The sequence below is a fragment of the Gossypium hirsutum genome, chromosome A06 (genome assembly GCF_007990345.1).
Source record: "Gossypium hirsutum isolate 1008001.06 chromosome A06, Gossypium_hirsutum_v2.1, whole genome shotgun sequence".
NCBI classification, from domain to species: domain Eukaryota; kingdom Viridiplantae; phylum Streptophyta; class Magnoliopsida; order Malvales; family Malvaceae; genus Gossypium; species Gossypium hirsutum.
This window is the reverse complement of record NC_053429.1, coordinates 15,841,299-15,850,170: the sequence shown is the minus strand read 5'-3', so window position 1 is coordinate 15,850,170 and position 8,872 is coordinate 15,841,299.

Genomic DNA, 8,872 nt, shown 5'->3' with positions numbered 1-8,872 from the left:
CACACAGCCGTGTGCCACCCACACAGCCTGCCACATGCCTATGTGGCTTCAACAGTAGGCAATTTTAACTTTCGTCGAAACCTCGTTTTTTAGGATTTGGGAACACACTTGATATTGTTTTGACGCAAAATCACTCCCGAGCCGACCAATACCTAAAATCGATACCACAAACCTTTTAAAATCACTTTTAATTCACAATTATCCTAACCCACGAAACTGATAACAGTTTAAAATAAGCGTTCATCACTTACCCCAAAACTTCAAGCAATCTTAACTACGAATCCGTAAGAGGAGAGCCCCGTTCCTCATGGTTCATTGCTGTCAAAACTTAAAATCAGCCAACAGAACGAAACAATAGAAACAATTTGAACAACTTAAAGAAATGACTACCCCAATCCACACGAAAATCGCCCATTGTACTTACCAAATCGCACAAATACACTAAAGAACTGAAAACCTGAATTATTAAACATGATTTCGATAGAATTTCAAATGCGAGATAGCAAAATATTTTTGCCAGACAACAGGGAAGAAACGTCAAACTATTTGGGAATTTGGAATAAAGAGAAAAAAATCAATTAAAATAAAGTAAAAATAAGATATCCTATAAATCCCTTATTTATCTCCCACTAACCCACGACTCATAACTCCCTCAGAATTTTAACTCCACCGAAACACCATCAGACAATCAAGCAAAACTATAACATCCACGCTCACACAGAGATTCGAACACAGGACCTCCAACACACTAACTCCTTACCACTTGAACCAGCAGGCTCATTCTGATATAGATTAACAAACAAATTTCTATAAACCCACCCAACAAGGGTAAAGCTTGGGTAAAAAATAACAATAATTGCCAAAGTGGGAATTGAACCCATGACCTCACACACACCCAGAACACTTAACCACTGAAGTAGATACACACTTGTGTCAAATATTTATAGAATTGGAAATAAATTATTCAAGGAGTTACAACTCTACCCCTAAAAGAAATTTCGACCTCGAAATTTACCTAATCAAAATAGATAAGGATACTGCCGAGGCATCGAGTCCTCAGGTTCCCTCGTGGCTTCCTCAGTACTATGATTCCGCCAAAAAACCTTCACAATTGGTATGGACTTCCTCCTCAAAACTTTAATATCATGGTCTAAGATCTGGATCGGCTCCTCCTCAAAAGTCAAATTCGGCCTAACCTCGATCTCCTCAATAGACACAACGTGAGATGGATCAGATCAGTACCTCCTTAACATTGAGATGTAAAATACATCGTACATATTATCCAACTCTGGAGGTAGCTCCAAATGATAAGCAACCGATCCTACACGCTTCAGAATCTGATATGGTCCAATAAACTTAGGGCTCAACTTGCACTTATGACCAAATCTCAAAATTTTGTTCCACGGAGAAACATTAAGAAACACGAAGTCACATGCAGAGTACTCAATATCTCACCTCTTCAAATCTGCATAAGATTTCTGTCTATCAGAAGCTGCCTTCAAATGATCTCGAATCAGTTTAACCTTATATTCGGTCTTAAAAACCAACTCAGAACCCAAAACCCAACGTTCGCCCAACTCAATCCAACAAAGTGGTGTATGACACTTACGACCATATAAAGCCTCGTAAGGTGCCATCTGAATGCTAGCTTGGAAACTGTTATTGCAGTCGAACTCAGCCAGAGGCGGATTATCCTCCCAACTACCTCGAAAATCAATTACATAACTCCAAAGCATATCCTCCAGTATTTGAATCACCCTCTCAGATTGACCATCGGTCTGAGGATGGAACGCAGTATTGAAGTCCAATCTCGAACCCAGAGCCTCGTGCAATTTTTTCAAGAACTAAGAAGTGAAGTAAGGATCTTTATCAGAATAATCAAAATAGGAACCCCATGCAGTCTAACTATCTTAGAAATATATAGATTCACTAACTTCTGCAGAGAAGAGTCTATCTGAACAGGAATAAAATCAGCAAACTTGGTCAATCGATCCACGATGACCCTAACAGAATCCTTCTTAGTGGGTGTCAAAGGCAACCCATTAACGAAGTTCATCGTTACTCGTTCCCATTTCTATAAAGGAATCTTAACGAGTTGTAGCAAGCCCAAAGGTAACTAGTGCTCAGCCTTAACTTGCTGGCACGTCAGACAACGAGTAACAAAATCTATAACCTAACATTTTAATCTCGGCCACTAGTACAGTTCACTTATATCTCGATACATCTTATTACCACCGGCTGCATAACGTAAGGGCTACTATGCGCCTCCCTCAGAATCGACTACATCAAATCAGAATCATTCGACACACTGATTCGACCTCGAAAGCATAGAACACCATCATTATTCAATCGAAAATCTGAAGTATTGCTACCCTCAATCTGATGAAACCGCAAACACAGAGACTCATCACCTAACTGCTTATTTCAAATCTAATCAATCCAAGTTGGCTTAACTTGCAACTTGGCTAACAGACTCCCATGATCAAATAGACTAAAGCGAGTGAACATTGTCCTCAAATCAAACATCGCTCTTTAACTGAAAGCATTAGCCACCACATTAGCCTTACCAGAATGATACTCTATCGTTCAGTTATAATCTTTAAGCAGCTCAATTCATCGCCACTGTCTAAGATTGAACTCCTTTTGAGTAATGAGGTACTTGAGGCTTTTGTGATCGGTATAGATAATACACCTCTCATTATACAAATAGTGCCTCTAGATTTTCAATGCAAAGACCACAGTAGCTAACTCAAGATCATGCGTCGGATAGTTCCCTTCATGTGTTTTAAGTTGTTACCATCTTGTATCAGTACACATCTCAAACCAACGTGCGATGCCTCACTATAGACCACAAACTCTTTACCGGATTCAGGTTGTATAAGAATAAAGGCCTGAGTTAGAACAGACTTGAGCTTCTCGAAGCTTGATTGTTGCTCATCAGACCAAATAAAAGAAACACCCTTACATATAAGCTTAGTGAAAAGAGCTACAATCAAAGAGAACCCCTTGAAAAATAGCTGATAATAGCCTACCGGACCTAGAAAACTGCAGATTTTAGATACATTCTTAGGCTGTTTCCAATCAAGCACAGCCTCAATCTTTCTAAGATCAACTTGGATCCCCTCAGCAGAAACCACGTGCCCTAGAAAAGTTACCTCTCGCAACCAAAACTCACATTTGCTCAACTTAGCATAGAGCTATTTTTCTTGAAGTATCTGAAGCACTACTCTAAGATGTTCATCATGCTCATCCTGGGTCTTAGGGTACACTAGACTACCATCAATAAAGACAAGATTAACTGATCCAGATATGGGTGAAAGACTCAGTTCATCAGATCCATAAATACAGCCGGAGCATTCGTCAAACCAAAAGGCATAACTAGGAACTCGTAATGTCCATAACGAGTCCTAAATACAGTCTTATGAACATCCACCTCCTTAACTCTCAACTAATGATACCCAGAAAGATCAATCTTCAAAAACACAGAAGCCCCTCAGAACTGATCAAACAAATCGTCGATCTTCGGAAGTGGATACTTGTTCTTCACCATCAGTTTATTCTGCTGCCGATAATCGATGCACATCCTCATGGTCTCATCTCTTTTCTTAACAAACAAAATTGGTGCCCCCTACAGAGACACACTAGGATGGATAAAACCACGATCTAGAAGCTCTTGAAATTGAGCCTTAAGCTCTGTAAGCTCATTTGGTGCCATTCAGTAGGAAGCGATTGACACCGGAACTGTACCTGGTAGAAGCTCAATGCGAACTCAACTTCTTGATTTGGAGGTAAACCTGGTAACTCCTCAGGAAAAACATCCAAAAAATCCCTCAACAGAAGAGTCCCTAGAAATAGAAACACAGACGTAAACCAAATACGCCTCATACCCCTTTCAAACCAATTTCTCAGCAACAAGCATGGAGATCACATTGGACAGGTAATCTCGGCGCTCACCTATCATAACCACTTCTTTATTATCCTCAGTCCTTAGAACAACCCACTTACATGCACAGTCCAAGCTAACACGGTGTTAATCCAACTAGTCCATACCCAGAATTAAGTCGAACTCCCCAAACGGAAACACTATCATATTTTCCAGAAAAATAGCCCCTTGCACCATTAATGGAACATCCTTATAAAGCTTGTTAACCTGAACAGACTGCCCAAACAGACTCAACACAGTGATATCACTAGAAGTGCTCTCAACAGAAATCCCCAGTTTTTAGAAACAGAACTAGCTATATAGGAGTGTGTAGAACCTATGTCTATCAAAGCAGTATAAGGTACATCAAAAATAAGAAATGTACCCGTAATAACATCTGGAGCATCTCTATCCTATCGGCAATGAACAGCATAAACCAGCATATACTGCCTAGATGACTGCCCGATGCTCTCTCTCTACGGCCCAAACCATTACCACCTTGAGCTGGTCCATGACCCCTAGATGACTGCTAAACAGCCTTCTAAAGTTGTACAGAACCCGATCCCAAAGCTTGCATCTAATCTGCCAGCTGTGGACACTCTTTAATACAGTGCGCCAAAGACCCATACCTCAAACAAGCCCCGATCCTCCTCCAACACTTACCCAGATGGCGTCTACCACAATCTCCACAAGACTAAATACCAGTAGGAGCAACAAAAACCCTCACTCTAACCGGCCCATCAGGTATGGCCTTTTTCTTAAGCCTCTGAACAGAACTAGAAGGCTCCAAATCCCTATTATTTTTGCCTCTCTCACTGTCTTTACTTTGGCGCTCCACGCGCTTAACCTCTTCAGCAATCTTTGTCTTGTTAACCAGAACTGCAAACTATCACTCCCTTTGTGGAGCAATCAATACTCTCAAGTTATCCCTCAGACTGTCCTCAAAGTGGACGCACTTCTCATACTCAGACGCTACCATGCCTCGAGCGTAGTGACTCAACCTCAAAAATTTAGCCTCATACTCAGTCATAGATCTGTCACCTTGCGTGAGATTCATGAACTCACGCCTACGAGCATCCATGTAGCTCGCCCCTACATATTTTCCCTGGAAAACAATCTTAAAGAAATCCTAGTTTAGATGATCAGGCTGAGTACCCTCCTCAACCGTTAACCACCACTGATATGCCTCGTCGCAAAGCAAAGAGACTGCATCCTTAAGTCTCTGCTCAGAAGTACAGTCTAAATCATTCATAAACTTCTCAGTAGCCTCCAACCAATACTCGACCACAGTAAGGGCGACTCTAGTGACACCCCTAAACAGCTCAGCATCATTAGACTAGAGTGATTCAGTTACCAATCTGCGGCCCTTAAATCCAGAATGGGGTCCAGCGGCCCTTTTTAATATCTTCAACATGGCTTGAGATAGTGCGTCATCCCCAGCCAAACGGTTTTGAGACCCAGTCTCAGTAGGAGGCGAAACTGGTGTCTCACTCGTATCTAGATTTGGCATACTACCCAGAAAGAAAGACTTAGCTCGAGCACCTCTACGGCCTCTACCATGGCCACGAGCACCACGTCCTTAAGTTTTACGAGCGCTCATTGTATAATTCGAATTTATCTACATTATTAAGTTTTATGCATCAGATCCAGTATTTATTAACAGATATTTTATGCATAAATTACCAGAAGTTTAGAGATGTTTTCAGAAGTTTCAGTCTCTAACTATTTCAGTATAGTTTTAGAAAGTACTAACTACAGTGTTTTCAGAATAGTTCCATCTAAGTACAGAGATACTTACAGGATCGGCGCCAGAGACTCGGTGTACCACATACCTTCTCAAATTATTTGAAAACCAATTCTTTTTAAACAAAATTTTGGAACCCAAAATTCACAGCCCAAGTTTTGTAACTTGACTCTGACACCACTAAATATAAACACCCCAAACTCGGCCTAAACGTTATGGCCAAATCCAAAGGTCTCACAAAGAATGGGTTTTGATAATGAAATTTATACGATAAAATTGTTTCAGTTTTCAACACTTATTTACTTTTATCCATTATCAAAACGTTTATTCAGTTAATTAATTTGCCTTAAAATGTATTTATTAGCAGAAGCTTACGAAAAATAGTTGTATATCATGAAGGCAGTTTGTATTTTTAAGAAAACCTTTATTTTAGTAAAAACCGTGTTATTAGCGAGCCATCCAAAAAAGATACCAAACGAAAAATTCAAACCCCAAAGATTAAATCAACCGTCTGAAGAGTTCAATTAATACAAAACTCTCAAAAATAATCTTTAAAAAAATACAACCTTTAATAAAATTTAGTTCGAAGACTAATGGTCACCGCAAGACTCTCTACACCGATCCACCTAAGTCTGTGGATTACTTGAATATAATAGAGAAATAGAAGTGAGTTTATGAAAACTCAGTGTGTAACCCAACAGAATTAGACAAGAAAAGCATACAAAGTTTCATCTACAATCAGATACAGATTCAGACTCATGTCCATTACAGATACAGATAGCAGATACAAATATGCATATCAGATATATAGAATCTTACCCCATCCTCTACACACCAGCTCTGACCATCCCATCACACCATGTGGGGTTAAAAACACCCACCCATCCCTACACAACGTATAGTGCCATTATGACACATATCAAATCATGTGTAGCCGTGCCGCTAGAATATAGGCAAAGGTCACCTTTCAGAACACATCCTTCATATATATAATCTCATCCCTAAATATAGATACAAAAAATAAATACAGTATTCAGAATCATATACAGTTATAGCATGCTTATGTACAAATATCAGAATAGTCAAACATACATAAAAGTGTCCTACCCAGAGCATAATATCAAAATCTCAAATCGCATAATCTTGGGTTTGGTTAACCCGTACCGACCCTAAGGTAGGCCCACAGTCGATCAGAGAGCCCCGTGTGACCCTAGGGAAAATTTCAAAATTATGGGCCCACATGTCCATGTGACTCACACGGCCTAGCCTAGAATCCACACACCCGTGTGACATGCCCATGTGGGCCCATACACCCAACTTGGCCTAGCCTGTGTGGCCCATACGGCCATACTTAAGCTCTCACATGGTCGTGTCATGCGTATGGCCATGCCCTCATCAAACACACGGTCATGTCTCACACACGACCACCGACACGGCAGGCCACACACCCGTGTGGCATCGACAGTAGGCAATTTCGACTTTCGCTAAAACCTTATTTTTCACGATTTGTGAACATCTAATATCGTTTTGACGTAAAATCACTCCCGAGCCAACCAACACCTAAAATCAATACCAAAAACCTTCTAAAATCAATTTTAATTCATAATTATCCAAACTCATGAAACCGACAACAATTCAAAACAAGCATTCATCACTTACCCCAAAACTCTGAGCAATCTTGACTATGAATCCAAAACAGGAGAGCCCTGTTCCTCACAATTCACTGCTGTAAAAAACTTAAAATCAGCCAATGGAATGAAAGTATAGAAACGATTTGAACAACTTAAAGAAACGACTGCCCTAATCCACAGAAAATCACCCTTTGTACTTACCAAATCGCACAAATACACTGAAGAACTGAAAACTAGAATTGTTGAACTGGATCTCGATAAAATTTCGAACTCGAGATAGCAAAATATTTTTTGCTAGACAACATGGAAGAAACCTCAAACTATTTGGGAATTTGGAAGAAAAAGAAAAAAATAAAATAAAAATAAGATATCCCACAAATCCCTGAATTATCTCTTACTAACCCATTACTCATAACTCCTTCAGTTAGAATTTTAACTCCACCGAAACAACATCAGACAATCGAGCAAAAATAGAACATCCACGCTCGTGCAGAGATACGAACACAGGACCTCCAACGCACTAACTCCTTACCACTCAAACTAGCAGGCTCATTCTGATATAGATTAACAAACAAATTTCTATAAACCCACCCAACAAGGGTAAAGCCTGGGTAAGAAATAACAATAATTTCCAAAGTGGGAATTGGACCCATGACCTCACACACACCCAGAACACTTAACCACTGAAGTAGATACACACTTGTGTCAAATATTTACAAATTCAGAAATAAATTATTTGGGGCGTTACACTTATGTCCAAAATTAAAAAAAATCACTTTACAAAATAGTCTTTAAACATTTCACAGTTTCCAAATCTACCATTTTCTATCAAGAACATCTAAGATTCATCAATGAAATATTTTAAAATCTTTAACAATTTTGAAAATAGAGATACGGGTTAGCTTAACCTATTGTCATGGGGCTAGATCTTTCATCTTGCGATTCGTATGGCCTTAGCCGATCCGTTCATCCAAACTTGCCTAAGTCAGCCTTTCCTTAAGTAAGGATACCTATAAAAGTCCTCCAAGGCACCAATTTGTATAGCGGAAGCGATTTATGCCAAAAGGAGCAACAAAAAAACAATAGAAAGAACGCACACAAGATGTTTGAGTAAATGCTCTCAATATTCTCTTATTCACAAAAAAATACTCAAACAATGAATGAAGTGAGTACAAATGAGGGGGAAGATCTCTCTTTATAGTTGAGTTCCCCTAAAACCGATTGTTAAGATACATTTACATCAACGGACGAGATTAGCTATATCCCTTAAATCATATGATTTACAAGATATGTAATATCAAACTAATCTAATCTTTACAAGATATGATTCAATCAATCTTCTAATACTAGTTACCAAAATATCCTAAGTTGTCATATCTTCATTATCGGGCCAACCAAGCTTCAATCTGACAGGCTTCTCCAACAGGTTAGTGAATCGAGCCAGTTCTTGCAGGCCAAATGATCCCTATCTACACAATAGACCTCTATTGGATGCATTTGGTGTGATGGTCACGGCCTTTCAACTGCGGCCCGTGACATTTTTCCCTATCCATTCTCGCAACATTCTCGCTGCGA